At 43.8% G+C, this 22,245-nt stretch overlaps 1 protein-coding gene across 4 annotated transcripts in view; it reads left to right on the top strand.

The window, feature by feature from the left end:
• Positions 1 to 22,245, top strand: part of MSI1 (musashi RNA binding protein 1) — an 88,395-nt gene that overhangs the window by 12,766 nt on the left and 53,384 nt on the right. The gene's annotated exons all lie outside the window — the stretch shown is intronic.

Here is a 22,245-nt window from a genome sequence, read left to right as displayed (position 1 = left end):
GTCTCAAATTGCATCAGACAGTGTTATGAAGTTCGCATCATGACCCCTCCAGACTCCATAAGGTCTATCTCCTCATCCGTCGCCGCCTTCAAGAGGATCTCTATATCAGATCTGTAGTGGGGTTGACATGGGCTTCGGTCCACACTTTCGCAGAACACTATGCAATCACTGGGGACTCTGCTTCCAATGCCATTTTTGGGTCCACAGTGCTGTTATCTGTAACTGACCCAACTTGCTGAACTTGACGTTCTAGGAGGGCATGAGTTATCATGAGGAAACATTAGTTCTGAGTTAGTGAATTTTTTTTGCCATTTTACTTTCTAGTTTTTGTTTTTTAACAGAAAGATGATATTAGGAGGTCTAATTATAGTGTAGATGTACAGTTCAGATGTTCTTGTAGGCAGGTAGTAATAATAATAATTATTAATACCTAGCTCTTACATAATGCTTTTCATCAGTAGATCTCAAGAAGAGACACATCAGTATTTCTTTTGTACAGATGGGGAAAACTGAAGCAAAGTGACTTGGCCAAAGTCATCCAGCAGGCTAGTGGCAGAGTTGGAATACAACCCAGTTTTTCTGAATTCCAGTCTGCTGTTCTTTCCTCTAAGTAATTCCTAAATGCCCCCTCGCCCTCTGTACACTTTGTTACAATGGACTGGTGATAATGGTCGTGTTTGAATGTGTGTAGTTCCTAACAGAGCTGGTGAGAGAAATTTCAGTGATCTATATCCTAAGAACTGACAGTTTTATTACATGGTGGTTACAATCACTTTAAGCATGTGCAAGATGACTAGTCTCTTTCCTGACCCTTTCTTCCATAGCATGTAGCCCGCCCTCCCTCCCTCCCCATCATTTACAGCGTATCCTCCTTTTGCTGTCCCATTAAGCCATTAGTGTGTTAGAAGCCAAGTGTGCACACAAAAATTGGTATACTGAAATTTAAGACAACCTGGTTTCCCTCCCACCCCTCCCGCCCCCCAGGGAGCTCACTCATAAACTTCCTGGTCAGTTACCCCAAATTTGAATAATTAACCCTGCCCAACACCCAAGGCACAGCAAATTTAAAGACAATCTGGATACACATGAGGATTTTAGAACACTTGGGGCTTGTCTACACTTAATGCTGCAGTGAAGGTCAGTGTAGGTACTCCACCTCTGCAAGAGGCTGTAGCTAGATTGATAGGAGAATTCTCTTGTTGTCCTAGTGCTGTCTATGCTGGGCATTAGGTTGGTTTAACTGTTGTATTGTTCAGACCCCTGAGCAACATGGTTAAACTGACCTAATTTCCTAGTGTAAACTAGCTCTTAGAAGAATAATCTTTTTACACAGAAAAACCTTCTCAACTTTAACTGCAGCAGAGCTGGCGCTCTGCCATAATATTTATTACATTAATCAGCACCACTTCTTTGCTAATGCAGGTCCCAGGCACAGGATAATCCCGAAATCATAGGAGACTCAGAGATGTGAAGTGTCCCATTCATCTCGATATGATGGTCTCTGTGAATGAGATCTCTCCATGGAGATGGCTATAGCCTGAAACAATAGCTCTGAGGTGCGTCAACTGCTCCATTCATGGCACTGGATGTTGCCATCTCCACTGCTGGAGAGCCTGTGATATGCACCAAGGGTGACCATTCTCAAGTCCTCATCCCAGCATGAGCAGTGTTCTCTTGGTGCATGCTCCTGGTATGCCAGTTCTCAGCTTCACACCCGGAGGGGCAGGATGTGCCTGGCACATGTGGGGGTGGGTAAAGAGAGAGGCTCAGACAGCCCTTCCTTGAAGGAAAAGGACAAGAACCCCCAGTTCATATGAGGGGGCCATGGATGAGGCAGGGGTCAGAACACCCTACAGGGATTGGGGAGTCCCCAGATCCTGGCACACACACAAAGGTGGGGGAAGAGGTTCAGACATCCACCCGCCAAGATCATGGGGCACAGTCTGGAGGGGAACATGAACCTGACAAGTGCCTCTGCCCCTACTCTGCCCCAGTCCCTCTGTCACTCACCCCAGTGTCCTGCCCTATCCCCTCACCATCACCTAACCCCAATTTCTTTCCTGTGCAACCATCCCTATTTATCCCCCTCCCCTCCAACAAGTATTTGCATGTGTAATTTATTTTCTTTTAAAGAATAGTTTGTGTCTACTGAATATTCTGCTGCACTCAGATTAAATTTCCCCAAAATAAAAAAAAAAAAAACCAACCATACCCCACAACACTCTGACAGAGGTAGATTGTAGCCTGATATCCCCTCCCTCCTTTTCAGATTTCTGCATAACGGTTGACTTAAACTCACAGTACCTGGGTAGAACACAAGTTCAATGGCTAGAACAGTCCCCCTTGAGCTATTTAGGTCCTGAGACTCATTGCTGGCTTTCATGGCCTCTCTCGACATATTCACAGTGTAATTTGGCACATGAGCCTTAGGCATGCCGCAAGCAGTTCTAGAACTTCTAACTGGAGAACCAATCTCTTTGGCTAATAACATAATCTGATTTCCTCCAAAGGGCTAGTGAGTGGCATGCACTCTGTTGGAGTAACAGTTGAGACCTTGGTGCGAGGATCTCAGCCGTGGTTTGATCTGTATCTGTGTGCAAAAAAAAATTGCCAAAACCTGTCAACTTTAAGAAAAGCTGCTGCTGTTGTGGTTTCTCTGGAATACTGTATTCTTGATTTTTAGGGTTCTGCTGATCGTAATTTTTCTTGCTGTACATGCTTTGTCTTAGTTTCTTAACTCCAGGAACTGTAGATATTAATTCCTTAAAAAGAGACTTCCTTTATTTGTAATGTAAGCAATTTTGGTGGGGTATCAATCATACCAGAAGGAAGACTGAGTTCTGCCTCTACAGTATGCTAAAAATCTAGTTTAAGTGTGATGCTACACTGGTTAAATGTGTGCCCAGGTTCTCTAGGGTGCTTATGGGAAAGAGTACCACTTTAGGAAGCACAACTGGCTTGGGTGAGATGCTGACATACAGCTGTCAGATAACAACTGAGTCTATGCCATTGCTAGAGTAAAGAACATTTCATTTTCTAGTAGGCATGAAGACTTGCCAGTGTGATTTGCTACATTAAGATTGTGTATCTCTGAATAGATGATGTAAATTTCATCTGGGCAATATCCCCAATTGTGTTTAAATATAATTACATTCAAAGTTCTTTTTAATCATTTATTTGGATCATGTCCCAAGATTCAGCTGTTTTGGATTGGGGTAGAAATTGAATTATTTATTATCAATTAGAGGCTGTCAGAGCCTTTGACACAACATCGAGCTGGCATTGTTTGGTATCTGTATTAATGATCTTACAGATAAAAGCATGAAATTATTGGTTAGGAAGCTTTTATTCTAGGCTGAGAAGGCTAGTTTGCATACTTGGCTGGATGCTTCCCCTACATCCCATATCATTATGGCTCTGTTTAATCAAGCCAGTATTGCATATGAAATACCTCACCCATAAATTGCTGAATTTATTGGAAGAGTAATTCCCCCCCCCAGTAGATGGAACCAAGTTGTGACTTTCCTTGACATCCCAGCTCAACACAGTTTTACTCTTCTGCTTTGGCTGTGGTCTATTGTGGACCTGGAACAAACTATTTATTTTTTGACTGAGTGATTTATTTAACACTACTGGTCCTCTGATAATTTTGGATGCTGAGCTTTTGTTTCCTCAGGTTAGGGGATGGACAAGATGACCTAACAAAGGTTTTCCATCTCTCATGTATGATTCTGTTTTGTGCCTTGTCCTCAGTTGTGGGTTTTTGTGCATTTTGGCATTCACAAGGAAAGCGTATGACACATAAGAGCTGCAGAGACTAGTACTGCTTCGTGGAGGAAGTCAATAGAAAACTCAGGATACAAGGACTAAGGACTAGGTTCTGCACGTCACTTCTCAGGATACGCAGCACAAAAAGCATCCCAGGAGCAAGTAGGAGAGGGGAAGTGGGACTAAGCACCTTGTGGATTCTACCTGCTTTCTGGGCCAGGATAGCCTGGAGTGGGGAGACTCTTCTGAGTGAAAGAGGAAAAGTTAGAAAGCAGGGTTTGACCCAGGACAGTAGAGTCCTGAGACACTAGCTTCAGGAGGAGAATGGGACTTCTTCATGTCATAGTCCCAACTGTCCTATTTGGGTTGGGGGGGTGTTTTTTCCTGGCAATTCAGCTCCACACACTTTAGTTTGTTCCCCTCAAAGATGTTAGTTGCTCTGGATTCTTGCTTCATTCCTCTAGCTTTCTCATGGCTGTCCTCAATTTTTAAAGCTTTTCTGCTGTGCACACACCTTAACAAAAGCAGGATCCTCTATCTGCCATTACAATCAAATTCTCATCAAAGCCACTTTCTAATAATTAATCAAAGGAATGCTGAACTCATTCTCTTAAGCTCAATACTTCTCTGATAAGTTTGAAAGGAAAGAAGTATTTCTCCCAGTGAATAAATCTGGAAAACTTTGTCCTGAGGTTACTAAAAGGTCACTTGGATCAAAACCCTCAGGGCTTGTCTACACTGGCAACGTGGGGTGAGGGCTGCAGCTGGGGGTGTGGGCTCTGGGGATGAGGGATTTGGGGTGCAGGAAGGTGCTCTGGGATGGGATTGAGGGGTTCAGAGGACATGAGGGGGATGGGGGTGGGGACCTGGGAAGGGGGGCAGGGATGCAGGCTCTAGACGGTGCTTACCTCAAGTAGCTCCTGGAAGCAATAGCATGTCCCCCCTCCAGCTCCTACATGGAGGCGCGGCCAGGTGGCTCTGCGCGCTGCCCCGTCCACAGGTACCATCCACGCAGCTGCCATTGGCCACAATTCCCAGCCAATGGGAGCTGCGGGGGCAGCGTGTGGAGTCCCCTAGCTGCCCCTACGTGTAAGAGTCAGCGGCGGGACATGTCGGCTGCTTCCTGGGAGCTGCCCAGCATAGAGGCTAGCAGGAAGCCCGCCAGGCCTGCTGTGCGACACTGCCAACCGGACAGTAAACAGCTTGGTCAGTGGTGCTGACTGGAACCACCAGGATCCAACACCAATCGAAAACCAGACACCTGGTCATCCTAGCCTTGTGCTGTGGCAGGACCAAATAAACTAGACCATTCCTGACAAGTGTTTGTCTAACCTATTTTTAAAAATCTCCAATGATGGAGATTCCACAACATTCCTTGGAAGCTTAATTCCAGAGCCAAGCTACCCTTGTAGTTAATGTTTTTCCTAATATTTATCCTAAATCCCCCTTGCTGCAGATTAAGCCCATTACTTCTTGAGTACTTCTTCATTTGTTCTTCAGTAGACATGGGGAACAATTAATCACCATCCTTAATATATTTGAAGACTTATCAGGTCCCACCTCAGTAGTCTTTTCTCAAGATTAAACATGACCAGTTTTTTTAGCCTTTCCTCATAGGTCAGGTTATCCTCTGGACTCGCTCCAGTTTGTCCACATCTTTCCTAAAATGTGTTGCCCAGAACTGGACGTAATATGCCGTCTGAGGCCTCACCAGTGCAAAGTATAGTGGGACAATTACTTCCCATATCTTACATATGACACTCCTGTTAAAGCATCCCAGAATATTAGCCTTTTTCACAATTGCATCACTGTTGACTCATTCACCTTATGAGCCACTAACTCCCAGATCCTTTTTAGCAGTATTATCACCTCGCCCGTTATTCCCCATTTTATAGTTGTGTATTTGATTTTTTTTTCCTTCTTAAGTGAAATACTTTGCACTTATCTTTATTGAATTTTATCTTGTTGAACTCGGATCAATTCTCTAGTTTGTCAAGGTTGCTTTGAATTTTAATCCTGTCCTCCAAAGTGCTTGCAACCCCTCATAGCTTTGTGTCATCTGCAGATTTTGTAAACATACTCTCTACTCCATTATCCGAGTCATTAATGAAAATATTGAATAGTACCGGACCCAGGATTGACTCCTGTGGGACTGCACTAATTACGTCCTCCCAGTTTGACAGTGAACCACTGATAACTGCTTTTTAGTATGGTTTTTAAACTAGTTGTGCACCCACCTTATAAGAATTTAATCTAGACCACATTTCTCTAATGTGCTTATGAGAGTGTCACATGGGACTGTGTCAAAAACCTTACTAAAATCAATCTATTATAGCTACATCTATTAAGATATTAAAGTTCACGTTCATGGTCTTCTGGTTTCTTCCCTCTGCCCTGTACTGGTTAGAACCTTTTTTCATGATTGGGACAGTGAAGTCCAAATGCTATCATGTCAGAACCTGCTTAGCAAGCAGAGGATGGTTGCAACCATGGTGAAGATCACGTTTTACAATTCAGCCACATAGTGTAACTATGCATTGAGCCCCAAACACTAGCAGTCACCAGGGCCCTGTCTTGTGTGGAAAATATTTAACACACTTGCTTATGTTTCACCATTCCTTTTTTGTACGCCCAAAGGGAGAGATGCATTGGGGAGGAGAAATAGTATTCAAACTGGAATCCATGGCCTTGATCGTCAAAGCTTTTATGTTAGTGTTCATATGTGTGAAGAATCATGGGAAAATGCCATTGTCGAAGGCACTGGTAAGACCTCATATGGAATATTGTGTACAATTCCTGTCAACCAAGTTCACATGAGATGAATTCATGCTGGAACAGATGCAGAGAAGGGCTACTAGGATCATTGGGGAATGCTAACCTATCCTCTAAGAGGAGACTAACAGAGCTTGGCTTATTTACACTTGCATTCAGAAGGCTGTGGAGAGGGGTTTGCTCCCTTTAAATACATCTGAAGGGGCAAACACCAGAAAGGGAGAAGAGCAACTGAAGTCAGAGGATAATGCTGGCACAAGAACAAATGGCTACAAACTGGCCATGAGTAAACTTAAGCTGGAAATGAGAAGGCTTCCAACCATTAGAGTGTGGTTCTGGAGCAATTTCCTAAACAGAGGCAGGAAACTTAACTAGTTTTAGTATGGAGCTTGGTAAATTTTATGGAGGGGATGATGTGATGTAGTAATCTGTGATAGCAGAGAATTGGACTTAGTGTTCCAGGTGGTCTCTTCTTAGACTGTGTCAGATCTTGCAAACACATGTAGAGTATTTAGACTCGTATTGCATGGACTTCATGAATATTATTTGTATGATTGTGCTACTACTCTCCTTTAGAAATGGTTTATCAGTCTTGCTGGGCTAAGAGAATATTGTAAAACTTAGTGGAGAAGAGTTACTGGATCTCCTTCACAAAACAACAACAAAAGGGGGGAAATAATTGGTACAATTCCTAGAACTCCAGTTACATGTTAGTAACTTTTCTTTCTCCTTCAAATACTGATGATAAAGTTCTCTCCCCCCAGAAAAACAAAACCCCAAACCCTTGAGAGGTTGACAAACAGTAACAACTCTCAACAGAGTTGGGTTTGAGAAAGACTAATTAAACAGTAATTGCAGGACTGCTCTCCTGAACTGACCATGAGACCTTGAGGTCAAATCAACAGAGTGATGCTTCATAAAGATATGGACTTATTTCCACAATAGAAGCATTATGGAGACATGCCCTAGAGGCTGCCTGAGACTTAGTTGAATGTGTTCTGATACCATCAGAGAACGGAGTACCTGCTAGTTCAAAGCAAGTTTGAATGCAGGTTTTAATCCGCTTTGACAGTTGTTGAGCGGAAACAGCCTTTCCTCTGACCTTGTCATTATAAGCCACAAATAGTCATCAGGTTTGTCCTGTTAATGGAATAACTAACAGTCTTCTGTATCCCTAAAGTATGTAACTTGACCTTCCCTGGTTGTCAGTGTGGTTTGCTGAAAAGAGATGCAAACTGACTGCAGTGGAAATCAGTGACCACCGTAGGGTGAAGTGGCAAGAGGATGTAGTACACTACCTTATGCTTCAGGAAGAGGACAAAAACAACATCCTGGAATTCCCTGACTCTTCTAACTGAAGAGTTATTGCTACTAGGAAAGCAGGCTTCAAGAATTGATAACAAAGGGAACAGTCTCCTATGGGCCCAAAGAGAGAATCCATCTATTTGGTTAATACTAAACTGAGATCCCACAAAGGCACTGCCTCACGTACAGGTGGAAAAACATTAGACAGTCCCTTTAAAAACCTCTTGACTGTAGAATGTACAAATACAGAGGCTACTTGTGCTAGAACAAGATACTGAGTTGTGGCAGGCAGAAGAACTGTTATGGGAGTGTAAAGGTTGTCCCGATTTCTTGAGTAACAAAGTTGTGCCAAATGTCTAAGGCATGTGCTGACGTGGGCAGTGTGTTTCTCTGTGCTGTTAGGACAAAAAAAAATCTCCCATTTTGCTGCATAGGACTTTTTAGTCAAAGTCCTTGACTCAAAAAGTATCTTTTGGACTTCCTATGAAAAGATTTTATTTCCCAAGATCCTTTTAGCTGTATGATCCATGCTGTTAGCTGTAGAGGCTTTGGATCTGGATGAAGGATTTGATCTTGCTATCGAAAGTCTGGAAAAGAAACTTGCAGTTCTGCTGCCAGGTCTAGGAACTCCAAGTTCCAAAACTGTCTAGTCAAATTTGGACCCAGCAATAGTATTTGTGCTCGATCAACTGATTTTTCTGATCAGCCTGGGGATTGTTGGTACTGGAGAAAATACATACAGAGACCACACAAACCAGGATGAAGTATGTGAGAGCTGGAGACGACGTATTCTTGATTGAGGGGATCTAGATATGGAACAAACTTCCAGAGGAAATTAGGTGAATCCAGAGTCTGACCCCCTTTACAAAATGCCCTTTGAAAAGGCCTTTTCACCATAAGAATAACGTAACACTGACACACCTTCTACTCAAAAAACCGCAACCAACTACCCCCCAAACAACAAAACCTTGAAACAAATGAACCAAAATTTAAAATAAAAGTAAATCAAAACTCAAAACCAAACAATCCTACCCTAAACAGAGAGATTTTTACTTCAAAAAGGAAGAGAAGCGCCAAGGACTCCTTGAAGTCTGCTGGGGACTTCATTATTGCTATTAATTTTACTTGGAAGATACTCAGATACTAGGTGATGGGCAGCAATATTAACCCCTTCCCCAGTTCTTATTCATTTATTTTATTTATAGGCTTTCTATGATGCCCATCACCATAGAAAATGAGCATCTCACAACATTAATTCATATAACCTTACAACACTGCTGTGAGGCTGGGAACCACTATTATCCCTATTTTATGGATTGGGGAAATGATCCAGTTCCATTCTGATTTTGTAGACTGCTGACCCCATGACTGTCCTATTCAGAAAAGTTAGGTGGCAGTGGAACAAGGGATCCTCTTTGATTATGAAGTAGGCCAAGAAGTAGGTGCCTGAAATCTCGAAGGAGCGGGCTGGACTTAGAGGGAATGGAAGATCTCTCAGAACCACACTTTGATTTGTCTTGGGAATGGAACTTCAAAGAAGTGCCTGGAGTGGCCCTGAATCTTTGTTTGAAGCTCTAAGATCCTCTTAGATTATCGCTGTTACAATACCCAGTCCATGTCCCTACAGCTATAGGATTGCTCTCCCCAGTATATTTCCTGGTGGCTTTTTAGTCTGGTTTTTTAGTCCCAGGTCACACCATGATTCAGTGCCAGAGCTGGGAGTAGAAACAAGGCCTGCTGAGACTCACTACTGTGACCTAATCCATAGATCTTCCTGCCTCCTGTTAATTATTTTATTTTGTGTGGGAGTTGGGGAAACCTGCACTTTTGAAAGTAAGGCCACATGTTTAAGTGCCTAAATGTGGATATAGAAGCCTAAACTTTAGGCACCTGTTTTTTTTTTAAATCTTGACCAGAAATTTTCCTTCTCATTGTTAAAACACTCTTTCAGCAATGATAAGAATCAAGTTTCAGTCTTTCACTGGGGTCTTACTCTGTCACTTGTTGCCAGGTCTTCTCTTTCCCAGTATTTAGGTCACAGTCTTGAGTCTAATTGTGACTCAAAGGGGCTATTGAGTCTCCAGATCTTCTGCTGTTTACAATTAAGTGTCGCCTCCTTACTGAAGGTGCAGGTAAGGTTACTAATCCTCTTCCTGGATGCATGATGTCAAGATGCTGGCGTCTGGGTTGTTGCAGCAATGGCCATCTGGAGAGGAAGCTGCTGCTGGGATGGATGCCTGCATGTTGTCCAGCAGACTGAAAAAGCTGAGGAGTTTCTGCTTCCTGATCCCCAGCAGCCAGAAGTTCTTTGTACATCCAAGTGCTATAGAAATCAACAGTTCGTTCTTTCCCTTTGAGAGATTTAATTCAAAACACCCACTCTTTTGGTCTCTTTCTATGACCACATCTACACCAGGGAAATTCCCCGCCAAATCCTGGATCATTCAACTGAAGCTGATTTACAACCTGGAAGAAACTTTTAGTAAATTTCTTGTGTAGATGTAGCTTGTTGCTATCAGCTCTTGCAGTGAGAAGAAAAACATCAAACTCCCACCACTGGTTACAAAACACTGCTGGAACTAGCTACTAGTTATTACTGTGCAACCTAACAAACGTAGCTCTTGCATTCCTCCAGAGAGAAACCTCTCCTTGGGAGAAGCTTCCAGAGGCTGCAGAGGGCAGCACACAAGAGTTGCTGTCCCATATGCTGCAGCCTGTCCTAGGTTAAGTCCTGACTGGGATGAGTAATGGAACATTATACCCATGAGAAACTGTCCAGTCTCTTTAGGTAACAACTACCTTGTAATTCTCTGCTGAAGGCTGCCAATTTCCCATAGGGAGTTGCCCTCTGAAGGCTGTTAAAAGCATGTTTCTAATGGCTGCTGTTGCCACTTTTTTTTTTTTTTTTGCACCCTCTACTGTGAGTTTCTTATTCTTGAAAGCAAGTGGCCTGGAATGTCATGGTTTGTATTTGCTTGTTAGACACTACCTGCCCCTGGGTCCTAGCCATGTTAGAGGAGGGAGTTGCTGTTGAGAATGGTTTCAGAGTAGCAGCCGTGTTAGTCTGTATTCGCAAAAAGAAAAGGAGTACTTGTGGCACTTTAGAGACTAACACATTTATTAGAGCATAAGCTTTCGTGAGCTACAGCTCACGAAAACTTATGCTCTAATAAATTTGTTAGTCTCTAAAGTGCCACAAGTACTCCTTTTTCTTTTTGCTGTTGAGAATGATTGCCATGTTTAGTTTAGAAGTTGCCTCAGCATACCCTTGCTTTGTTTGTGAAGGGAATTGCACTGAAGGAAAAGCTGCCTTTCCAGGAAGGCAGAACACTTTGGGGCTCACAGGAGCACACTAAGTTGGAGGCTTGAGCACAGATGGGGCTTTTACATTTCTGGTGAGCTGGAAGGTGACAAGTGAAGAAAAAGGATACAGCATTCTATTTAATTAGAAAAACCAAACTCCCTAAAACTAGCCTCCCAAGGGCCTCCGCTGTTATCAGCTTCACAAAGAGCTGTGATAAATGAAAGGAACTGAGCAGAGAAAAGGCTGCTTTCTCTTTGTGTCTCTTTCCCAGCTTCTGTTTGCTCTGCTGTCTCACTCGCTCCCATTGATCAGGCATGTGGAAACATTCCGCCTCCTGCACTCCCATTGTCACCGCCTGGTTGCCAGGCTGCGGTTGGCTTGAATAACTTCACTAAGCCAGGCCTCTCCAAAACCATGCCATCCGGTGCTCTGGATACAGAGCCAGACAGTGCCCTCCCACCCATCCCCCCACTTTCAGGCAATGGAGGGGCACTGTGAAAAAATGTGTGAAAGAACAAGAGAGGTAATGCAGAGATCCAGCTGGAGGAATGAGGGAGAGAAGCAATTTATCCCTTAGGAAGAGGCAACAGAGGAAGAAAAGTAGTAATTTCTGGCCTGATTCTCTGTGTTAAAAAGAATGGATAGTAAAGGATGGAGGGATGGATCCTAGCCTAAATGTCCAGTGGTTAAAAGGGAGAGAGGCAGCGCATTTCCAGGCTGGCATGCTTGCGAGAAACCAATAAAGTGGTGAGGTGAACTAGCCTTGCTCCTCTGTGGAATGAGGAGACAGTGAACAAAACAGGAAAGAGTAAACAGCCAGTTTGTAGCTGGGAGCAATTTATAGGCAGCCCTTTTTCACTAATGCCATAAACACACCACTTCAGCAAACTAACAGCCACCCACGCAAAATTCACCAGGGTTAGCTGATACCACTCCATCCTCTTCAATAGAGTTGCACCAGCTTAGGATAGGTTTCAGAATAGCAGCCGTGTTAGTCTGTATTCGCAAAAAGGATAGTGACAAATTTGGCCCTGTGTCATAGGGGTCTCTCCAAACACTTTCATGGGCTGCATCTGACAATGGAAACAGCAGCAGGACTAATAACCACTACAGTAAGAGTTTTGTTCTCTCGCACACATGCACACACGCAGAGTAAGCATATGGAATGCTTATCAAAGGAAACGTCCTGGAACGGTGAGGGCAGCAGTAGTTACCACCAGCCATCAGGTAACAAGTGATGCTCATATTGAGAGCCAGCCTTTGTCTGACTTTTGCACAGATGCATAAAGGTGAGAGGATGCGGATAGCCCTCTCCCACCTTGGACCCTTTGTATAGGGGTAAGGCAAAGTTGTAGCCCTCTACTCTCTTGACTTGAGAGCAGAGATTTGCTAATTCCCATGAGGTGTTAGCAACCCAAAAGGGGCAGGTATGAGGTGGATCCATGCCCTTCTCTGAACCAGCTAGCAGAGCTGGCTAATTGTGGAGCACAATGTATGCCTCTTCTGGGGAGTTCCAGGGGGCACATTGTGTGTCCCACTGCAGGGCAGTGAAACTCCTCACCACCCCAAATGTGGATTGGTGCCGAATAGGTACAAATTGGGTCTGAGCTGGCTACTACATTGAGCCAGGTTTCAGAGTAGCAGCTGTGTTAGTCTGTATTCGCAAAAAGAAAAGGAGTACTTGTGGCACCTTAGAGACTTAGCATCCGATGAAGTGAGCTGTAGCTCACGAAAGCTTATGCTCAAATACATTTGTTAGTCTTTAAGGTGCCACAAGTACTCCTTTTCTTTTTACATTGAGCCAGATTCCTCCCTGGTATAATTCCACTGACTTCAATAGAGTTAATCCAGAGATGAATCTAACCTATTGCTCTTAACAATGTTTCATGTAAACAAAATAGCAGTTAACAAGCAATTCTTTGCAAAATGCGTACTGACTCACCGTGTGTCATCTGTACGGGAAGATCCCCACCTGGTGTAAATTGGCATAGATCCATTGGCTATAGTGTCATTATATAACCTTCTGCTGTTTTTTCCCTTCTGTTAACTGTTTCCCAGTACCTTGGATCAAAGGAACTGTATAAATAAATTTAATGTGTGGCCTAAGGGGTTAGAGCAGGAGACTGAAATTGAGATTTCCTGAGTTCTGTTTCTGTTTGACCTTGGGCTACTTCTGAGTGCTTTCAGTTTCCCCATCTGTAGAATGGGACATACTCATCTTCCATAAGTAATGAGAAGCTAAATGTTTGTCAAATACTTTGATATTTTCATGAGAAAGGTGCTATAGAAGTGCAGAAAAGTTACATTTTGCTTTGGATTAGTATGGTATACTCCGCCTGTAACTACCTGGGAGTTTGAAGGACACTGGAACTGCTGATCTCAGATGATTAGCATAACAATCCTTGTAGATCCGGCTTCATCCTGGGGCTAAAGCCTGGCTTGTTCAATCCAATTTCCAGTCTCTGCTCTTTCTTTAGCGGGCTAATTATACCACCAGGACAGTGAAAATGACCTTCTTAAAGAGACACTGCATCGTTCCTACTTACCAGTCAAAACACATGGGAATAAAGGGTACACCATAAACAGAGTGACATCATTCAAACAAATCACAACACGCACCTAGACAAAATGATAGAGCCAAACCAATGGCAAAGCACTTATCTGAAGTTCACAGTGGTAATTTGTGTACTGTTGGTCAACAATGAAATTCATCTATAAAGATCTTCCAAGGCAAAGTCCAGTGACAAGTAATTGGGGGGCCCTGCATCAGACCAAGTTTAGGGAAGAAATACACCAACAGATCTATAGAAAACTGTCTCACATAGACACCCATAACTGAAAGCACTGGGCTGGAAAACTTCTGCAGCATTGGTTTCTGTCATTAGTCATCCTAGCCTCATTCTGTCTATGTAGGATGAAGCCCCCTCCCTCTTCCAGTACTGCTAAGTCTGTCCTCATCCTGACCCTGACGGGGCACTGTAGCTCAGGAGTGGACCAAAATGCAACTCTTAGAGTTCCCTGGTGTCATAGTTTTAAGACAGGTTTCAGAGTAGCAGCCGTGTTAGTCTGTATTCGCAAAAAGAAAAGGAGTACTTGTGGCACCTTAGAGACTAACAAATTTATTAGAGCATAAGCTTTCGTGAGCTACAGCTCACTTCATCCGATGCAAGTAACTGCATGGATTTTGACAGAACATTGTATGCTGGAACCTGCCATTTTTGTGTTTAAAAGATACAGGAATCTGTAAACAGTTTAATTTTCTGCTAATTGCCCATAGCCCAAGGGCTCCACATAAGTTGCTATTGTGGTCCTAAGAACAAGTATGATTGCTCCTGAAGATCTTGCAGGGCCTTTATTCACTCTAGCACAAATAAAATTATTTCCAGCAAGGTTGGTTTGATTGTATTACAGTAGAATCTCAGAGTTATGAACACCTCGGGAATGGAGGTTGTTCGTAACTCTGAAATGTTCCTAACTCTGAACAAAATGCTACGGTGGTTCTTGCAAAAGTTTGCAACTAAACATTGCCTTTGAAACTTTACTATGCAGAAGAAAAATGCTGCTTTTAACCATTTTAATTTAAATGAAACAAGCACAGACACAGTTTCCTTACCTTGTCAAATGTTTTTTTATTTTTTCCTTTATTTTTTAGATAGTTTACATTTAGGTACTATACTGTATTTGCTTTTTAAATTTTTTAATTTTTATTTTGCATCTCTGCTGCCTGATTGCTAACTTCTGGTTCCAAATGAGGTGTGTCGTTGACCAGTCATTTTGTTACTCTGGTGGTTTATAACTCTGAGGTTCTGCTGTACACATTGGTGTTCTGAGTGGCTTTGCAAAGAACTACACAATAGTTTGAGTTGTTAGAACTATGGCAGCAGCCATCATACATCTTTTTTCCCATAGAAGAAAACACGATATAATATTTTGTTGCTGACCAGCAGTTTGGCCAAGAGAAAACAAGTACTTGTGGCACCTATAGACTAACAAATTTATTTGAGCATAAGCTTTTGTGAGCTACAGCTCAGGCCAAGGTCATCCCTGGCGTGTAATCAACGAATTCAGCAGAGTTATATTATTAAGGATGAATTTGACCTGAGGCAGCTTTTCCTTATGTAAGAATCTATTCCTTACGAGTGGCAAGGAAGATGCACTTTGTAGGTTTGGGAGGATCTGGTAGGTGAAACCAGTTGAATCTGTTGGACTGTGTATGCTCTCCAACTTTCCTAGATCCTGGATTGAGAGAAAATAGCTCCCTGGAGGGAAAAGCTCTCCATGTAGATGGGAAAGAAGTGTGGCCGTTATGAGCTGTAATTTAAAAAGAGGATTGTGTGTGTGCAGGGGAAGGATACCTACTGAAAGAAAAAAGGGGAAACTGTCAGTAGCCGTCAGGGAGGAAACCCTGACGGGGTACAGCTGAGCAGAGCCAGAGTGAAAAGGGATTGCTGACAGTGGGTAAGTGTTGCTGGGGCACCGCTGAAGATGTTGCTTTGTATTTTTTTTAATCACCATAATGAGAGCTACGAACGGTCACTTCGGCCATTTTGGTTATATTGGTTTCTTATCCTGAACATGGGGAATATTTAGTAGCCAAAATTGCCCTATCTAATACCAGTTGTACCCTCTCTCCAAGGGGTAATGGAAGGTAAAACTTCTGCCTATTATAAACTCTGGTGCAACCAGGCTGACCAGGAACAAAACTAAACGCATAGATTGTGCAGATGCATCAGTCACGCTTCGCTCCAAAGCCATTAATGATAATTCCTGTTCTCTAAGACATCATGAAAAAGGAGAATCAGTTCCCAATTCATGGCAGCTCTGAAGAGGCCTTTTGAACACTGTGAACCTGATGCTGTGATAAACTATATTCTTTGTGACTGGCAGGTCTGTGGTCTATGTAGCCAGGCAGTTCAGAAGTGCCTGTGGTTGGAGCCTGATCTCTCATACCAGAAGGCTGTGGAAATGGTGCTTTCTATGGAAACTGCTGTAAGATGATCCCATGTGCTGAGTGCCTCTACAAAGGCCATAAGATAACAGCAACATTTTCAAGCATAAGAGGAAGATTTTCAGAGGTACAAGTGGCAGCTAGGTACCCATCTTCCATTGGATTTTACCTGATGTGGCAGGGAGGTTATTCATAAGCAGTGTGTGGGGGTAAAGGTTGATATTCCAGCATTGTGGTAATAAAAAAGGACACATTGAACATGCCTGAAAGAGAGAAAATGACTGCAGGAAAGACTAATACTGGTAAATGAGGGGTGTAGGGTAGAGGTAGCAAGAAAAAGGGCTTGCACTCCCTGCAACAGGACTAGGGAAATGATAGAGAATAACTTGGTAGAAAAATTGACTACTTATCCTCACTGTGTTAGAGCCTCTTCGTGGCCTCTAAGGAGTTTGTTTTTGGAAAGATAATCATTTTAGAATGGGAGCTGCAGGAGCTGCAGCATCTCTTGTCTCAGATGCAGTGTATTGTAACAAACAGTCTGATTTTTCCCTGCTGTCTACCAAAGTTGCTGTGGATATTCACAGGGAAACCAGTGACCACAACAAGGACTATGGACAAACAGGATGAACTTCAGGGACAAGCTCCTAGGTTGCCCTGTTCATGGTGAATGTGTCTGTCCATTCCTGATGAACCAGTTTGGTGGGGGGAGGGATAGCTCAGTGGCTTGAGCATTGGCCTGCTAAACACAGGGTTGTGAGTTCAGTCCTTGAGGGGGCCATTTAGGGATCCAGGGCAAACATTGGGGATTGGTCCTGCTTTGAGCAGGGGGTTAGACTAGATGACCTCCTGAGGTCCCTTCCAACCCTGATATTCTATGAATATCTATGAAAAGACTCAGCTGAATTAGCCTGAAACTCACATGACAAAAGGTGAGCTAGATTTTTCTACAGTGTGGCAAATACAAACTCCTGTCTTAAGGGGAGAACTGAATAGCACGAAAGATGACATTGTAAGAAATACTCTCCCCTATCTAACCTTGGCCACTCAAGCTTTACACCACCTAGGATTCCTATGTCAGTATCTAATATCCCTCACTCACTCCTTCAAAATGTGTTGAAATAATGGAAATCATTATAAGGATCAAGGCTGTCCTTTTGCATGTATCGGGTGTGTGGCTGCCCAGGGCCCAATGCTTTTGACTGTCAACAACCCCATACACCTACAGTCTCCCCGACTTGCTAGTCCATGTTCTGCACCTCCATATTACATGTTGAACTTAAACATGAACCTTTGAACCTTTGCTGGCCACCCTGTTTCCCCCTTGCCACCACTGGCAAGCACTTTGATGTAACCTTTCCTCTTCCACTGACAAGTATCCAATCACCTTCCCTGATGGTAGAACTTTTCCATTGAAAATGTGCTACGCAACTACTGAAATCTTCCTGAAAAACCCATGTGTTGTTTTATACAGGGCCTGGCCAAACCTGGATTCAGCTCTTACTAGGTTATTCAGAACAGGAATTCTGGACTACATTCTGTTCTCCTCTTCCTATCACCTCTCTGGCATTATCCACCTTCCACCATTGTCCCAGCAATTTCTTCCTCACGCTGCTGCAGAGATTCATTATTTTGCTTTGGAGCACAGAATCCTAGATTGTGAGGAAGAGGATCTAGAAGTAAGGATGATTTAAAGCAGGGGTGGGCAAACTACAGGCTGCGGGCCGCATCATGCCTTTCAGGCCTTTTTATTTGGCCCTTCAGCTTCCGCTGGGAAGTGGGGTTGGGGGCTTGCCCCACTCTGGTGCTCCAGAGGGAGAGTGGGGTCGAGGGCTTTGTGCGCGGCTCCCAGAAGCAGCAGCATGTCCCCCCTCCAGCTCCTATGTGTAGGGGCAGCCAGGGGGCTCTCTGCACACTGCCCCCACCCCAAGCGCCGCCCCTGCAGCTCCCACTGGCCATGAATCATGGCCAATGGGAGCCACACGGGCAGCACCTGTGGACGGAGCAGCATGCAGAGCTGCCTGCCTGCGCCTCCATGTAGGAGCTGGAGGAGGGACAGTCCGTTGCTTCCGGGAGCTGCTTGAGGTAAGCACTGTCCAGAGCCTGCACCCCTGAGCCCCATGCCCCTGCCCCAGCCCTGATCCCCCTCCTGCCCTCCAAATCCCTCAATTTCAGCCCAGAGCACCCTCCTGCACCCCAAACCCCTCATCCCTAGCCCCACCCCAGAGCCCTCACACTCCCCTGCGCCCCAGCCCCATGCCCCAGCCCTGATTCTCCTCCTGCCCTCCAAACCCCTGGGACCCAGCCTGGAGCACCCTCCTGCATCCCAAGCCTCTCATCCCTAGTCCCACCCCAGAGCCTACACTCCCAGCCAAAGCCCTCACCCCCCCCAGCCCTGGCCCGCAGCCTCCTCCCACACCGTGAACTCCTCATTTCTGCCCCAACCCAGAGCCCCTACCCCCAGCTGGAGCCCTCGCCCTCTCCCAACCCCCAATTTCATGAGCATTCATGGGCCACCATACAATTTTTATACCCAGATGTGGTGCTCAGGCCAAAGTTTGCCCACCCCTATCTTAAAGCATTCAGTAAAGGAGGAAATGTGACCAACAGGATCTTTCTATGTCACAGTGGCAAGGAAGGGAAGCACTGCCCCAAACAGCATCATTCTTCCTTTCCCCCAATCCCTTTCACATTCTTCTGTGTTCCCTCTGTGTGTGACCTCCCTTCATTCTCCTGGATCTCTCTCTCTCTCTCTCTCTCTCTCTCTCTCTCTCTTTTTAATCTTTCTTCTGCCCCTCACCCTCCTAACACTCTGATCTGTCTCAACTACTGATCCTCCCCCACTCCTCATTTTCAATTTTTCTGATCCTCTCACTTAACATAAAATAAAATAATGAATTGGTTCAGACTCCTAAATCTTAGGGGTGAAGTTTTAATGATATTGTCTCTTTAAGGAATCCCTAATTCCTAACACCCATCTCCTCCCCCACCTGAGAACCAATTAAAACTCAATGAATTCAAGGAGAGGCTTTTGTGCATCACATGTGCTTGACTAACAAAGCCTTCTCCAGGCTGGAATAAAAGCTTCTATTCAGCAGCCAGTTTGTTCTAATTCAAATCACTTCCACTCCAGCATCCCCTCCTTCCTTGTTCCTCACTGGGTTCCCAGGCCAAGACTGCCTGCCTGAATGTAGCCCAGCCCTGAGCTTTACTCTCCCCCTTTCACTATGCAAACTTGGTCCTGTGGCAACAATCTGAGGAGCAGAGGACAGGAGGACAACTCCATGTCTGTAAGCCCCAGGTGTTGTGATAATGATACCTGCAGGCAAAAAAAAAAAAGTTCTGCTGGGTGGGGTGGTGACCTACTGCTACACGCTGCTATTCAGGAGACCCAGCTTCAACTCCTATAGGCAGTGGGGAGACTAAGACCGTGTCTACCTTAAGAATTAGCCCAGATTTCAACCAACGGCAGTTACATCCGTGCAAAATCCCTTATGTAGCCAACCAGGATAAGTTCTACCAGTGTAAATTGGTTTTCCTTGCCGACACCTGGGGTTGCAGTGGTGCAGCAGTGTCAGTGTAACTACACCAATGGCTGGAGTCAGGGAGAAGTCTCAATGAAGACAAGGTATAAGGGAGTTTACATTTTATTCTGGTCCACCCAGCATATAAATTACATTATCAGGGAAGCAGAGGATAACTCCTTTCTAGTGCCACCCCTGGAAAATAATAACAGAGGCTCTAATGAGGTGATTTGTCTGTGACATGAAGTATTTTTCATGTTGTATTTAATTTATCTTATGTCACAGATTTTAAAATGTCACCACAAAATTTTGCAACCACAGATCTATCTTTGGCCCATCTTCTGTAAGAACATAATGCCCCAATCAGAGTTAGTAATCAGGCTATTCTCCTTCATGTGAAGCATTATCTATTCAGAAAAGGAGTACTTCTGGCACCTTAGAGACTAACAAATTTATTTGAGCATAAGCTTTCGTGAGCTACAGCTCACTTCATCAGATGCATTTGGTGGAAAAATGCACCAAATGCATCCGATGAAGTGAGCTGTAGCTCACGAAAGCTTATGCTCAAATAAATTTTAGTCTCTAAGGTGCCACAAGTACTCCTTTTCTTTTTGCAAATACAGACTAACACGGCTGCTACTCTGAAACCTGAAATTATCTATTCAGTGTCTCCATCTGTCCCTTACTGACTATTGTTATCTAAGCACCTTACAAAGCTCTACGAGTTAAGGTAACAAGGATCTCTGTCCCCCACCTTCCAGCTCCCAGTTGTCGGGGAGGGGTGTTTCCCTATTTTTTTGCTATTGTGGGAAAGCTAAGTTGAAGTGAGTTGTACTTTTAATTATTAAAGTGTCAAAGCGCAGGTGCATTCTTACTGCTTGTGGGAGTGAGTTCCAGTGCTGGGGTCAGCAGCCAAGAAAGCCTTATTTCCAATGCTCATGAGTCTCATCCTTGTAGTTGACACTTCTATAGTATCTGAAGGATGTACCTCTCATCGGGCAAAATGACTAAGTGGTCTCTTTGGTGGCTTGAGCCATTCCCATGAAGAGCTTTGAAGATTAGGGTCCAAACTTTGAAGCTGTCTTGAGATTAATTGGGGAGCCAGTGTTCTGAGCAGAGCACTGGGGTGATGTGCTGTTAGGGACCTGGGTTGTATGGTGGCTGGGCTGCTGTACGCTAAACCAATTAGAGCTTTTTCAGGTTTGGCATTTCCATTCCTAGGTGCAATGCATTGCAGTTATCAAGAATGGAGGTGAACAATGGCTATATCCCTGTGACCAAATCTGAGTCAGAGAGGATTGGGTGCAGTTTCCTAGCCAACCTTTCACAGAAGAATGTGTTTTAACAAACATCACTATTTGAGTGTCCACTAACAGTGAAGCATCCAGAAGGACTCCCAGATGTATTGCATGCCAGGGATACCTTAGTTCTGAACTCAAATTTTCATTGTACTTCAGTATGGGATGAAAGCAGCTGCTAATGAACTTCATTAGGTGAGTTTTGAGTCTCCATTTCGAGAGAAATCAATCAGGGTTTTAAAAAAAAAAAAAGTGGGGATGAGTTCAGGGTATGTAAAGATGCAGATTGTGCTACGAGACAAATGCAATCTGTGTCCATGTATAGTTGGGTTACCATTTACGTAGATGCTAAGCAAATCAGTGTGTTTTTTAAGTTGTGTCCCAGTGTACTAACTACTGCACATATCAGTGAAGCATAGGTGAAAGGTAGCAATATAAATCAGCTTTGTTACATCAGTAAAAACCGCAGCAGATTTGCCTTTCACTTGTCAGTCACTCTGGATGTGAGAATTTATTTGGTAGAGCTAGATCATAACCAGAAGCCAACTGGCTGTAGAATTAGTTAATTATGAATAAGATAAACTGATTTAAGCCCAGTTTAATTCTGAATATCCACGGGTTTCATGGGGCTTAAATAATCCACTTTCAATTTACACCTTCAGTTAATTTGGATATACTTTTCTGAATACCCTTGTGTAGATAAGCCCTTAGGTGAGAAGGCAGAATTGCTCATCCAGAAAGTCTAACTGGGGATTAAAGTGATATATAGTTTAATAACTGGGATGTACTGTAGATTGACATCCTTCCCCTGATTGGGCAGGGCAATTATACTCCCAGTGTGGCATGGCTTTGGAGTTGATATTTCATGACTGAAAAGCTTACTCACGACGTCCTACACTTGTCAAATTCAGCATGAACATGATCTGTTCCTGCCATTTTAGTATTTTGTATGGCAAAAAGGGCCAAGTCACTGACTATGGTCATACCTGCTCTTTGGCACTTGCCTTCACACAACTTCTGCTGCTTCATTTCCGGTGGTATACATTTAGATGGAGTTATGACCTACCATTCTATGAAACTGACTGGTGATTTGATTCATGGGGATGAACTTGGAAGGAGACCCACAGAAGGTGAATGGTGGACTAGTAACCAAAATACTAGTGATTGTTGGATATTAGGTTCTGGAAACTCTCAATGTATTAGCTACTTTCCAAACACAGAGGAAGACAGAATCCCTGTTTGTGCTTGACGTGGTCAGGTTACTGAGTACTTGGGAATTTCCTGTCTCTTTATATTGTTCAGGTACTCTAGTGTCGTGCTAATCAACAC

This window comes from Dermochelys coriacea, chromosome 15 (assembly GCF_009764565.3).
Source record: "Dermochelys coriacea isolate rDerCor1 chromosome 15, rDerCor1.pri.v4, whole genome shotgun sequence".
Taxonomy (NCBI): Eukaryota; Metazoa; Chordata; order Testudines; family Dermochelyidae; genus Dermochelys; species Dermochelys coriacea.
The sequence above is the reverse complement of the archived record's forward strand: the minus strand, read 5'-3'. Positions and strand labels throughout refer to the sequence as shown.